Source organism: Tachypleus tridentatus, chromosome 6 (genome assembly GCF_004210375.1).
Source record: "Tachypleus tridentatus isolate NWPU-2018 chromosome 6, ASM421037v1, whole genome shotgun sequence".
Classification (NCBI taxonomy): Eukaryota; Metazoa; Arthropoda; class Merostomata; order Xiphosura; family Limulidae; genus Tachypleus; species Tachypleus tridentatus.
Genome location: NC_134830.1, coordinates 64,884,530 through 64,899,688, shown reverse-complemented (window position 1 = coordinate 64,899,688; position 15,159 = coordinate 64,884,530). Strand labels below are relative to the sequence as shown.

At 36.6% G+C, this 15,159-nt stretch overlaps 1 protein-coding gene across 2 annotated transcripts in view; it reads left to right on the top strand.

The window, feature by feature from the left end:
* The first annotated feature begins 1,672 nt into the window (after positions 1–1,672).
* LOC143252706 (SPARC-like) overlaps positions 1,673–15,159 on the top strand; it is a 39,070-nt gene continuing 25,583 nt past the window's right edge. For both annotated transcript variants that reach the window (XM_076505266.1, XM_076505265.1), the window contains exon 1: positions 1,673–1,845. The gene's annotated coding sequence lies outside the window, so the exon portion shown is untranslated. The remainder of the gene's footprint in view (positions 1,846–15,159) is intronic.

Sequence of the window (15,159 nt, the reverse complement as noted above, 5' to 3'; positions counted from 1 at the left end):
CACATTGGGATATTTGTAGAGTCTACCTAGGGGAATCGAACCCCTGATTTTAGCGTTGTAAATCCGTAGACTTGAGGTTAAGTACGATTTCATTTTTGTAGAAAATAATATTATTTATTGCTGTGTGTAGATGCATACACTGCAATATAACGGTCTACTCATGTCATGTCCAAGTAAACTAGATAAGCTGAAAACGTTTTGCCGTTATAAGGATTCGTTCGATGTTGTGTGGAGTCTCATGATACATAAATAAATTTCAAGACTTATCGACTGATCGCCCACTTAGATGTCCCCGTTGTTAAGATAAACCAGTAAGAAACAAGAATAGAACTAGAACATGAGTACAACAATTAAAAATAAATAAATAGAAACAATCGTTAAGTTGGAATTTCTTTCCAGAATAATTAGTTAGATCAAACCAAATGTCATAGTTGATTTATCTAGTCATAAGATGGCGCTGTACAAACTCATCAGACTTTAGTCATGTGATACTTAGCCAAATCACTTTGTTTTTGTTTTTCGCTTTCAGTTTAGTCCATGTAAATATAAATTAAGATTTTATCTTCATTGTTAATCTAAATCAAAAATTTACATAAGAACACTATGTTTGTAACATTAAAATTTATTATTTTAAATTTTTCGTATTATTTTGAATTTCTCCATACTGGAGATAGAGGATAAATATTTACAGTTCATTGTATATCTCAGAATACTTACACATGTTTTACCAATACAAGTATCTTATTTTATTTTTTACTGTCTAATTGCGTCATAATCTGAAGTGATGGTTACAGTATATGGTGAAACACCATCTTTGTATAATATATCTTTGTAAAATTTGAAGTCCCCTAACAAACAAAGTTAAGAACTTTGTCAAGAAAGCTTGTTGTATGTTCTGACCGCCATTGTGTAGACACGTGCAAGCCTTCAACACTAAATCACTTTTATGACAAATATTGTCTCTATGCATTATCATCAAACTGCATTTGCATAGGGATTTCTAGTCAGTTATTTTATTGGAGAACAGCCACGGTGAGCTTTCTGCTGTGCCCACTACAGGGAATAGACTCCCAGAGTTGAGCGTTGTAAGTCAGTAAACTTATCGCGTGTGCATGTGTGTTTTTATATTAAAGTCACATTGAGCTATCTGCTGAGTCCACCGAGGGGAGTCAAACCCCTGAATTTAGCGTTGTAAATCCGTAGACTTACCAATTTACCATTTACATAGGGATATACGATATTAAATAGAAACGTTACCAATAAGTTAATATCGTTTCGGTAAGCTATTTAAAATAAATATACCTAGTTTGCCACCACATTTCACGTTTTCATGGTTTGTGAGCTGATTTGTGGAAATAAGTATTTGATACTGAGATTACATCAAAATACGAGGCCATTGGCACTGATTCTTTTTTCATTCGTATGTTCAGTACAGTTCATTTGTAGTATTAAAGATTTATTACTCGACCATAAAGCTTTCAAATGATGTACAAGTTGGAATCAAACAGTCGTGTATCACTCAGTGCTAGCTGTATTGTGTTCGATCTCTTTTCCAAGCTAATTGAACGTAGGAGGTTTTATAATTACCAAAGTCATCAAAACGTACAATAGAATAAAATAAAAAGAACCAACGACATATTTACGATTCTTTCTTTCATCCGTAATTCGTTTACGCAGTAGACAGCAAATCCACTAGAGGGAGTGTAAAACATTTTCTCGCCTCCTCAACTCAAGGTGACAGGAGATCATTAGTATTCCTTCTGTCAGACTATAACACAGAATTGGTACTGGTACTGTAGGAACAGCTGTAGGGAGTGTGTGACATTCATCTTGTTCTACCTGGAGGTAAGATCCGATTTTATTCGTAACGAAGCAATATACAAAGTAAAGAATTTCTATCATGATGACGATGAATCTAGCTAAGGTTTTATCTCTCATTGCAGTTCAATGCCAATCTTTAAGATTTAGTTTTGCTGTACTTATATAACTAAACCATTTCCATGTATCCGAAACTCTCTTTGAATAAATACTGTACTGTTTATCCCTTCTCTTTGTTTTACTTTAAATACCTAAAGGTCTTTCTTGGCTGGACTGTTAGACGTGTTGTTGTTCTCAGCGTAAATCAAAGAAGTCACGTAAACGTTTATAGTATAAGAGTTCAATTTCAACTTCTACAGTAGAAAACAGTTACAATGACGAAACAGTAAGAACACTTAAGCTCAACATTGAGGTTAAATGTTATAGTTCTACGCTGTAGTAATTCTATTATAACATTCCACTTTAGCAGAGCAAGTTAAATATAATATAATTGGGCAATAATAAGCTGTATGGGCACTCCTGTTTAGCTGTACGACTTTAGTCTTGTAGAATAGGACAATAATTACTTGCATTTGTTCTACAATTTAGCAGTGTGATTAAATTTTAGATTATTGCAGTTGACAGATGTTTCGTTAACACGTTGTTTTTGACTGTAAATAAAGATTCATTAATACTTTTAACTCAATATTTAACAATATGAGTAAATGTGGTTACAAAGGACATCCCAACAAAATTCTGGGCCTTTTTTAAGGCAATTAATTGCAATTCTCTCCACATGTAAATATAATGCTAAAGTGAAATAATTTGTTTTATCTACTTAGATATATAATAAGTCTCTAAATATACACACATTTTATACAGAAGGCAAAGTGTGATATTTATTTTTCAATATTGTTTTTGTTATAAATTATTTAACAGAATTTTGCAAACTCAATTATCTTGCAGCCTTTCTTGCTGTGGAAAATGTAGCCAACAGTGTAAGGCGTTCCTTAGACCTCAGATTAGTTTTAATATATCATCTTTGAGAGCTTTCAGTTGACGCAACAGTCACTGGAGCAGTAAACAGAGGCTAAGAACAGTGAACAAGTCTAGATATACTGCAGCCAAATAATTTTTAAAAATAAAATGTAGTGTTCCAGGAACGTCATATGTTTCTGGAAGAAATGTATCTCAACTTTGATTTTCGACAACTGAATAATGCTGCATATAGTCTACAACTAAATCCATACGTGATCTTTCTAGTTATTTTGTTCCTTGTTTTATTATTTTTAAAATAACACAAGAATAACAAAATAACATATAACCACGTGGAGATTCAAAGTTATAGCAGGATCCACTATAATATAAAGTTACAATGTTTTTTAATCATCATATCCATTAACTAACATGGCTCTTCCTTATTCATACACGAGGCTTTGGTAATTTTGAAACAACTATTAATTATTCTACCATTTCTCTAACGCTCCTTACGGCGTTTTCGAGTTCCTTTTCTCTGTACCGTGAAATAGTTACCGTGTGTCACTGAATAAATTACTGGCAATATAACTTCGTATAGTTGAGCTTTACATTTACTTACTAACTACATTTGTCTGAGTAATCACGTCATACGAAATTACTAAAGAAATTAGAGAATTCTATGTTTATTTTCTAGTAATATACTTTTAGAATAGACTACCCAATGCATTTTAATTTTTTTCCAACTTCAACATCGCCTGCAAATATAGCCTTAGTCTGGTGTTTTAATGCTTTCACACCTTTAATTTTATACAAAATTTGCTTCAGAAATCATGAACATTTTAACCAACATGAATATGCCATTCCGTGTTGCTTTTTTTATAGCATATGTTAATTATCCAATAGATATAAGCATTAAGAGCAATGAAACTTTTATTAGAATCTTTTGTGTGATTTTCATGTTAAAGTAGTAATTAGATCTAACTGAGGTTTCGTAATGGTTCAAGATCAAATCTAGCCTTTGAAAAATGAATCGATTTTAACGCTATCTATACTTGAAAATTACCGCTTTTCAAGTGAATTGCAGTGGGAGAGTTAGTGCTTTACTCTGTACAGTAAAAAACCACAAGATGGCTACTAACAAAATGGCTGGTTAAACAAATTGTTACCACAGACCTTGAGAATGTACAAAATGTTACAATGGTTAAAGCAGAAAATAACAGTGTGGTGTGGCATCGAGTATGCGCACTAAAAGAAGCGCATGAAGTAATTAAAAATCAAAATAAAATCAACGGGCGGCTTTGGGGTGGCCCCGCTCGGGTCCATCAGCTGTTCCACTTGGGCTAGGGTCAACAAAATACCGGTGTTGGATATTCTCAACATGTGTTGTGGACATTGTATCTGATGTTGGTGTTTGGGTATAGTGTTCACGAAACCCTGTCTTTGCTACAGTGTCCTTGTTTGGCATTGTAGTGCTTCTCTCGTAGGGCTCCATGGTGGGTGGGTTCAGTGGGCACCAAAATATTCCTTCTTTTATTAGGGATTCTGTAAATAAAAACTTAAGAAAAACAGTGAAACAACAGTCCATAAGTAAACGACCATGTCTTGAAGATTCTGAGCAGTAATCTTCAACATCTGTAACACCTATTGCAACTCATTTTCTTATACTGCATTCTCTTTCAGACAAACCTTTAGATCAGATGTCTTCCTTTTTCCCAGGTGACATATTAGAGGAAACATCCACATCTCAACACAGTGAACTCCTCTTGCATTAAGAGGCGATTGAGGATACACCATTTCAGGTTACACCTTATGTTACTTTGAATTCGTCACGAGGAGTTATTGTCAAGAGGTATCTGAAGAACATCCCCGAGTCATAGATTCTCGATGGTCTCTCCAACCAAGGAGTTTTTGCAGTGAGGCGTATCTCCACTCGTAAAGATGGTGCCTATGAGTGTGAAACGGACCCTCATTGTGTCAATTGCAATGGCTCTCACCAGTCCTACTTTCGTACTTACCGTAAATAATTGGGAGAAAAAGAGGTGCATCGTTGGAAAACAATTCACAACATTACTTACCCTGAGGCTCAAAAGTTCCTGTCCACCACTTCATTTCGGGCGTATGCTGCTGCACTTCGTTCCATTAATACAGTGGGAGTGCAGATGGATCTCTCTGTGCCTCAAAAAGAATCGTTCTCAAGCCAAATGAAAAAATCTTTTGACCGCCATGGTTAAAAAATTTGATGAATCAACTTCAACACCCATTCCTTAACATACATTCCAGCAAATCCCAAGATCCACTTCTTTTGGTTCTGGGTACAGACATTTTCTCGGATACATCTTCTTCTCCCACCCCAAAATGCAAAACGATTATTCGTTCACGTCCTCAGTCGCTGGAATCCTCTTCCAACAGCAAAGACCTGTCCAATCAACCTCCCTCGAATAAAGACAGTAAAGAAGAAAGACGTGGTCGAAAACAGAAAGGTTTTCCACTCAATTCGCCTACACGTAAATAAAAATGGCACCTTGATACAATAGAACTGTCGAAGTTTACGTTCTAATCTGAATGACATTAAAACACTGATTGCTCCCTACCATCCTGTATGTCTTTCCTTACGGGAAACATTTCTGAAACCTGCTGATACAGGCACCTTTCGGCGGCGTTCTTTGTACAGAAATATCAGGCTGTGTGATGGACGAGTGCATGAAGGGGTGGCAGTGTTGGTTGATCAGCATGTGCCCACCTTGTGTTTGCCACTCGACACAACCTTCGAGGCCGTAGCCATCCTTGTTTCCTTTGGTCGTACCATCATTGTTAGTTCTCTCTACCTGTCGCCTGACGAGACCTATGATCAATCATACCTTGATGCTGTCAGTGAACAGTCGCCGTCTCTCTTTCTAATCCTGGGGGACTTTAATGGACATCAGCCCCTCTGGGGAAGTGCTGATATTGATGGGAAGGGTCGCTCAGTGGAGCGTATGTTCTCTAATTACAACCTTTTTCTTTTTATTAGCGGTTCTTCTACTTATTTACATGCACCTAGTCTGTCCTTTACTGGTATTGATCTCTCAACTTGCTTCCCTTCACTATTCTCCCACTTTTCATGGAGAATTGACAAAATAATTCACGAGACAGTAATCATTTTCTTATAACCTTTAGAGAAACTAGACGTGATCGATGCCACCCGACCCGCGTGCCCTAGTGGAAGCTGGATCAAGCAAACTGGCCCTCTTTCACTGCTCTCGCAGTACTTGATCCTGCCATCGTCTGTAAGCCATTAATAGACGACTGTGTGGCAGCAGTAACTGACTGTATTATACAAGCAGCTTCTCAGTGTATTCCTGAAACCTCGACATGTTTCCACGATAGCCTCGTTCGTGGTGAAATCCTGGCTGGCACATGACACGGAAGGCTCAAAAACCGGGCTGGGATGCTTTTCGTAGGTATCCCACACTCTCGCACCGCATCGCTTTCCAGCATGCATGTGCACATGCTCAGTGGGTAAGACAGCAAAGCTAGAAGGAATCTTGGATTAAGTTCATTACCAGCATATATTCTACCACCAGTACCAAAGTCAATAGGGGCAAGATTCGAAAGATCAGGGCAATATAATTCTGTCCCCCATTTGATCTTGCTCTCTGATGGCAAAGAAGTAGCTGATACCCGGAGCATCGCCAATACTCTAGGTGAAAGGTTTTGCCGGGTATCTAGAACTTCTGCTTTTTCCTCCACCTTCTTAGCCATTAAGACTCGGGCAAAGCAATCACCTTTTTTCCTTCAAACTGATTGTTGCTATGACTATAATCGTCCCTTTACACTGGTGGAACTCAAACTGGCCCATCATTGATCTGGCAGTACACTGGTCGGACCTAATGATGTACACTACAAAATGTTGCGCCATCTATCTCCAGCTTCTCTTGCTATTCTTTTGATTGTTTTCAATGGGATCTAGAAGGAGAATGTTTTTCATGATGCCTGGTGCCAGGCTATTGTCTTACCTTTCTCTAAGCTTTGGAAGGATCCCAAGATTCCTTCAAACTACCGAACAATTGTTTTGACGAGCTGTTTCTATAAAACCTTGAAGAGGATGATTAATGCTCGGTTTGTTTGGTTCCTCCAATGTTGGTTCCGACGACAGCACTCCACCATGAACTACCTGATTCGACTTGAAACGTTAATCAGAGAAATCTTTCTCAAATAACAACATCTTGTATCAGTATTCTTTGACATTGAGAGAGCTTATTATACAACATGGAGGTATACCCATTTTTATTAAAAAAATTAATGTACAGGCGATTCCAAGTCGTGTGGGTTCGACACTTTCCCGTTTTTGTTCTACAGGAACTTGGAGTCCCTCAGGGCTGTGACTAGAGTGTCATACTTTTCAGTATAAAGATTAATGCCATCACTGAACAACTCCCTCTTATTGTTGAAAACGGGCACAATTTCGACGACTTTCACATCTCATATCAGTCGTTGAACATGAGATATATTGAGCGGCAGCTACAGACTGCCCTCAATCGTTTACTGAAGTGGAAATAGCAAGCGGCTTTAATTTCTCTCTCTCTCTAAAACCGTTTCATGCACTTTTGCCGCCGACGGGGTATACACCCCGAACCTGAACTCCGTATCGTCAAAGTTGTGCTGCCTGTGGTCCCTGAGACAAAGTTCTTGGGGCTTATCTTTGACCGTAAGTGGATTTTTATACCACACATCAAGCAGCTACAGGTCAAATGTACAAAAGCACTGAACATCCTCCGTGTCCTCTCTTCCATCACTTGGGGAGCGGATCGATGTTCTATGCTAAAGATATATCGGGCTCTTATTCGATCGAAACTCGACTATGGAGCACAAGCCTATGGCTCTGTCTGGACCTCGGCCTTAAAGATGCTGAACCCCATTCATGATCAAGGACTTCGGCTCTGCTCCTGGGCTTTCCGCACGTTCCCAGTTCAGAGTTTACACATAGTCTCATGAACCTTCTTTGCACCTCCGCCGTTTGCAACTGTCTTTACTGTATGCTTCGAAACTTCTTTCCTTACCACAGCATCCCACCTGGAGTTGTGTTTTCCTTCCTCGGTGAGCCATACTTTTTCAGAACAGACAATCTCTTATTGCTCCTTTTGGCCTTTGTATCCAAGTGTAGTTGGATAAAATGGCTCTATCCTTGGATAATGTTGCTGTATCCACTGGTCAGCCCATCCCACCATGGCTTCTTACAGTTCCAAAATGTGACCTATCTTTAAGTCATCTGAGAAAAGCAAACACTTCTGATTGGAAATACTGTCTGCTATTTTCTGAACATCTTTTGAACTATCCTTCCATTCCTATTTATACAGATGGTTCGAAATCAGGTGAATGTGTGGCTCTGCCATGGTTTGTTGTGGTTCGGTGGTTGTGTGCAGAATCTACTCTATAGCTTCTGTGTTCACTGCTGAACTATAATCAATTCTCTTGCCTTGGATCACATAGAAACAAAGCAGTACTCAAACTGCACTATTTATACTTGCTCGTTTAGTTCTCTACTGGCCCTGGAATCGCTTGACGTTAGTTCACACCCTGTTCTCGTCGATATTCAAAACCGACTGACCCATTTCTCTTTAACATCCACTTTTATCTAGTTTTTCTGGATTCTTGCCACGTTGGTATTCGCAGGAACGAGCTCGCCGACACCGCAGCTAAATCTATCTGCTCTGGCACTATCATCGTTGTGCTTGTTCCATACATGGACTATGGCCCTGTATTCAAGGCTCGGCTCCGTGCTAGTTGGCAGTCGACTTGGAGTCAGCAACGTGAAAACAGGCTTTTCCAAATAAAACCCTCTATTGGACTTTGGCCGTCTTGCTGCCGGAAGGATTGGAAATAGGAAGTTGTTCCAACTAGACTCACCGTTTTCTTTTATCTGAGAGTCAGGCACCAATGTGTTGTCTGTGTGACACTCAGGTCACAATAAGCCACATTTTACTTTCTTGCCATCGTTATGACTCTCAACGACGGCACCATTTTAAACATGTTCTGTCCCACGGTTTATCCGTAACGTTAGACTTTTTTATTGGTGATGGTGACAATGCCCACCTTGGAAATGTTTTATTTTTATTTTTTAAAGGCTATTAATCTTTTTAATGCCATTTAAGTTTTTTTTAATTTATAATTAGACCTTTTTTAATGTGATTCCCTATTAAAAATCAAAGTACATCTAGTTTGGTTTGAAATTAGAAAATGGCCGTGAAGTCAAATAACTCGAAGCCAGGACTGGAAAGGCCAACTTCAGGTGACTAACGGTGGTTTTTGGAGATATCTGTTAGTATTCCTGGTGATTTATGATAATTACAATTATGCTACAGAAAGTCCTTTACAACTTGTATTACTGTAGTTTTTCTCTTACCGCTGTAGACAAGATGTAAAAATTTGTTTTACTGCTATTTATGTTTTATTAAACTTTGTTTTGTTTTACCTTAATTTCCTTTTATTAATTTTACTTTAATTTTAAATTTTTACCGGATATTTGGCGCAATAGCCCAGTTGCTTTGTGCCATAAAACACCAAACCAAACAATCAACTGTAATATACAGAGAAATCATGTTGCTAAATACCACAAAACTGGATTGTTTGCTGTCTGTCAGTCTTTAAAGCAACTGATCCAAAACAGAAGTGAACACTCAAAAAAACAAGAAGTATTAAACTGATGTAGTTCATTTTTAAAATATTAGAACAATAACGCTTTATAAGTTCTAAAAGCACTTTCTTAGAATAACATTTATTTAGGCTTAATTTCTATAACCTTGATCAACGATAAATAACTTCTAATTATTTTCAGTGATATATATTTGTGAAAATAAAATAAATGTTTTATCTGAGTTATTTTTCTGTCAGGGGTTAATAAACCTATATAACACTGCAGTACGTGTTTCACAATGTTCTTAACAGTAGACAATAAAGGTGGAACCGACTTGTATTATCTAATCAGTTTTAAATATATCTGACAATTGTGAGGAGCAACCGTCGTGGCATTAAGTACAGTGACGTAAAATGTTACTTTGTTATTGTTTGTTCAATAGAGCTTTCTGCTTTGTGGCGTGAGTGAAGATGCTCTAACACACAAATTATCAATTTTAATTGTTGTGTTGAGAACAATAGAGTTCAAGTCTTGCCCCATTGCGATTTAGATTTCAGACTTTGCAATAATACATTGTATGCATATTTGTTTAACATTCTGCATACCACTTGAATTATCATCAGTTTTTCTCACAGAATTTGTTTAATAAAACTTAGATTGTTCTCCTTTTATATCTAAAACAATGTAGACTTAAGTAAATGCTTACCAGAAATATCTTAACGATAAGATATTACTAGTAGTAAGCTAATACAATTTAGTGATAACATATTATTAAACTAACAGAACCTTGTGCTACTGAGATTACATAACGTAATGCTAATATACTGTCAAGCTGACAGAACGTAATTCTTAGCTGCTAAGATTACATAAGATAATGTTATTATTGTTTATCAAACTGACGTAGCGCAACTTTATTGTACTTAAATCATATAATGTAATACTAATAACAATCTTTGTACGACGCCGTATGTCTATTTTGGTTACATCCTGTTAGTAAAGTCTGAAACGCATAAAAGGTAATTTGAAACATTTTCTATCTGAAATTCATGCCGTAGGTAAAGATGCAAAGGTTAAAACTACGAAATTTTCAAATATAAAATTCATTCTTCAATTCTTCGCGTTTGATATAAGTTCAATCTTGTACATATAGATGTGGATATTATTATGTTTATAAATAGTGCAAAATTTGATGCAATGTAAATGGTACTTTTTTCAGCGGAGAAACTGAAGACAACAATGTGCGTTAATTGATCTTTAAGATAGCGTATTGATTTTATGTCTAATATAAAAACATCAACAAGATTTGTTTTTTATTCGCAATACTATCCAGATGCAATGTTATTTTTAGGTACTGTCACCGTGCTAAAACAATATGAAATAGGAGAAATGTAATGTTAGACTAAAGAACCTTAATGCTAAGTTACGGTTATGCTAGAGCCGGCTAAAATATTGCATTGTTAATTTGTGGAAATCTCAAATAACTCGAAAAAAAATTAATACCAAATCTAAACAAAATATCATTTTATCCTACTACCGAAGTAATTATAAGTGAATCTCAAGTTGTAACAGAGTTAGGTTAAATTATTATCAACATGAAATAATTCTGACATAATTATAAGTTAGTTCTGAACTGCAGTAGCGGCTCTGCAGTAAATCTGAGGGCGTACAATGCTAAAATTCAGGTTTCGATACCTATAATGGGCACATCACAGATTACCCATTGTGTAGCTTTGTGCTTAAGGACAACACACCAAACAACTGAAATAGCATAATGCTAAGTTAATATCAAGCTTAAATAGCATCTATGAGTTAGTGTCCAACTGAAGTAGCATAATGCTAAGTTAGTATCAAGTTTAAATAGCATCGATGAGTTAGTGTCCAACTAAAGTAACATAATGCCAGTTTCGTTTCCATCTGAAATAACATAATGTGTGTTGCTGAAATAACATAATGGCAAATTAGTGTCTAGCTGAAATAGAATATTTCTAAGCTAATGTCCAACTGAAATTATGTAATTCTTAGTTAATGTCACTGTAGACAATGTGACTTTCCTAGGAGCAAGAATCGTACTCATGAGTTTGCATATAAACAGGATATAGATATATCAATATAAACATCCTGTAAGGTAAAATACAGTGGTGTATTTTGTCTCTTTTGTAATATGGATATCTGTAATTTGCAACCGTATATTAATAAAATAATCTCCGAGGTGTAATCATGCACTTTCTGTTAATATTGATATCTTTGTTACGTTTTTTGTAAAGCAACGATCATTTGGCAAGAAATGCTTTAGGATATTTCAACTTTAAGCATATATTTGTGCATAAATTATCAAAGATTTGATGGAAGAAAGTTTCGAATAATTTGACAATTTTGAATGAGGTGTTTAACTCTCAATATTTACAAATTATCAATTTCACATTCATATGTAAAATATTATTTTAACTTAATGCCCGGTTCCTGTAAAAACACCAGATTTATACTATACGGGTCTTAATAATTATTAATATAAGTAGCCAAACTATGTCATGGTTATACTAAGTATCCTTGTCTAACACAAATTTACATTGTAGTACTTAAAATATGTTTATATGATGTAATATTTAATAATATTTAGTTATATTTGAATATAAGAAACTGTCATGTTTCTAGTGTTTTTGTATCAACTCTTATTATACAGAAGTACTATGAGAATGAACTTATTAATTTTATGAAATCCAAGCTTTTCTTTATTTGTGAGTAGACAATATATAATCAGGAATTGACTTATTGTTGTATACTTTGGATTTCAAAATCATTTCACTGTATTGACTATTTAATTTAATTTTAAGCAAGATTGATTTTTTTCAAGTACAGATCTATGGCAATTTGTGTTTGGTTATGTTCATTTCTGGTATTTCATTGGTATTTATAGCCCCCCGCTAGTACAGTGGTATGTCTACGGATTTCCAACGCTAAAATCAGGGGTTTGATTCCCCTCGGTGAGCTCAGCAGATAGCCCGATGTAGCTTTGCTATAAGAAAACATACACATTTGTGTATATATAATAATAATATGCCAGATGCATGTGCTGGTTCTAATTGGCCACGTGGAAAGAAAGATTAAGTACCTTTCATTTTTTACAGTAACTTACCATAGATATTGCAGAAATGTTTCAGTTTCTATTAATGAAAAGCAAGAGGTGGAAAAAAGTTGTGAAATACAAAGTATATGCTATCAGCCTCTAATATGCCACATAATTGTTTATTTATATCGAAATAGTAAAATACATACTTCCGTCACTATTTTCGCGTCGACGACAAGTTTAGATTGTCTTTAAAATTCCCTGTAATCAGTTGTTGAGAGTTCTAGAGATGTTTATTCTTTCGATTTTCCATACAGTTATGTTAAAACTGGCAAAATCGGACTTAAAATATGTTATCCCCGTGTACACCAAATCGAAACTAAGAAAGGTTTATGTGCTATAGATATCTACATGGGTATTGTTGAGACTGGTCTTTGTTACTGATGTCAGAAATTAGATCAAATAAGGAAATTAAGATCACTACTTCAATATGGAACAAAAAAGCAGGGGATCCTTAGTGAATTTTATTTCGAAATTCCTAAGTCATTTGCCAGATTGTCACTATGTAAGACCTAAAGAAACTATCCAGGATTACTAGGAAAAGCTAGATTTATTTAAGCAGGTCATAAAAATATTCGATTAACAATAATCCCCCCGCCAAAAAAAGAACTTTCATGAAATTTATTAAAGAAATTTAAATCGATGCCTTTGGGAAGATACCAGAAGATGGAAGGGCAAGTATGTATTCTACGAATCCATAAAGCTTAATCTTCCTTTGATAAGCCAATGTCCAAAAACAACAATATTCGAATACAGTGGTACCTCAGTTCTCGAACGACTCCCTTCTCGAACAATTCGGTTTTCGAACGTATTGCTTGAGAAAAAAAATGTCTCGGTTTTTGAACATAAACTCGGTTTCCGAACCAAACTGTCGTGGCTCGAACCCCATATAACCCGACTGATGACCCAAACGACCCTTCGACCATTTTCGGCTCACGCCAAGCTTGCCCAAAACATTTTACCCGCACCTGTCACTCTGTCCACACCCCCGCTAAAATCTGCTGTGAACGTTCTCGTTTTCGTTTTTCTTTGTTGTTGTTTTTCTAAATATTCTGATTAAATAAGCCACCATGGGGTCAAAGAAGGATAATGAAAGCAGCAAACCAAAAACAAAAGTTGTTAGAACCACAACAGAGATGAAAAGATATCTCAAAGTATAATAGTAGTGTTTGCGTGTCTGACCTTGCTACACAGTTTGGTATGGTGAAGTCTACAGTCTGCACCAAACTGAAAAATGAAGAGGTCATCAAATGAGCTGATGTTGCAAAAAGAGTGACAGTGCTTACGAAACAAATATCACAAACAATGGAAGAGGTAGAAAAACTGTTGTTGATTTGGGTAAACGAAAAACAGTTAGCTGGTGATAGCATTTCTCAGACCATCATTTGTGAGAAAGCAAAGCAGCTGCACGCTGACCTCCTGAAAAACACCCCTGGAACGAGTGCTGATACAAATGATGCCTTTAAGTTTAGAAGGGGTGGTTTGAAAAATTTAGGAAGAGAAGTGGCATACATAGTGTCGTGAGACATGGGAAGGGTGCCAGTTCTAATAAAGACGCTGCTGATAAATATGTTAGGGAATTTAAGGACTATGTAGAAGCTCAGGGTTTTATTCCCCAACAAGTATTCAACTGTGATGAGACAAGCCTCTTTTGTAAGAAAATGCCAAAGAGGACCTACACCACCAAGGATAAATCACTGCTAGGACACAAGCCAATGAAGGACAGGCTAACTCTATTGTTATGTAGTAATGCAAGTGGGAACTTAAAATTTAAGCCTTTACTTGTGTAACATTCTGAGAACCCGAGGGTTTAAAAAAAATAATGTCCTGAAAAGTAAACTAAATATCATGTGGAGGGCTAATAGTAAAGCATGAGTAATCAGGCAGTTTCTTATGTGTTGAACCATAAAGTGCTTGCCTCAAGTGTAAAGAATTACCTCACGGGAAAACAGTTGTCACTCAAGGCCCTTCTTGTGATGGGAAATCCGCCTGCTCACCCACCAGTCTTGGAGGACGGGTTGGTGGAGGAGTACAATTTCATTACGGTAAAGCTCTTGCCCCCTAACACGATTCCTCTCATTCAGCCCATGGACCAGCAGGTCATATCGAACTTTAAGAAACTCCACACCAAAGCACCGTTTCAAAGGTGCTTTGAAGTGACCTCTGACACAGAGTTAACCCGCAGAGTTCTGGAAAAATCACTTTAATATCCTCCATTGCTTGAGGATCATAGACAAAACCTGGAGAGAAGTGTCTTTGAGGATCATGAACTCAGCCTGGAAGAAATTGTGGCCAGATTGAGTAGCAGATAGAGACTTTGAAGGCTTTGAGGCTGAGCCTGTTGTCGAGGATATTGCTTCACTAGGCAAGTGTATGGGCTTGAATGTGAGTTGTGATTATGTGAAGGAGTTGGTGGAAGACCACAACACTGAGCTTACCACGGAAGAACTCCAAGACTTTCAGAAGAAGCAGCAACAGAAGGCAACTGAGGAAATGTCTTCAGATGAGGAGGAGGGAAGGGAGGATGTTCCTAGTTCACTAACCAAGGAAATGTGTAAAAAATGGGGAGAGTTACAAAGATTTGTGGAAAAATTTCACCCTGAGAAAGCTGTAGCAAACCGCAGCATAAACCTTTTCAATGACAATG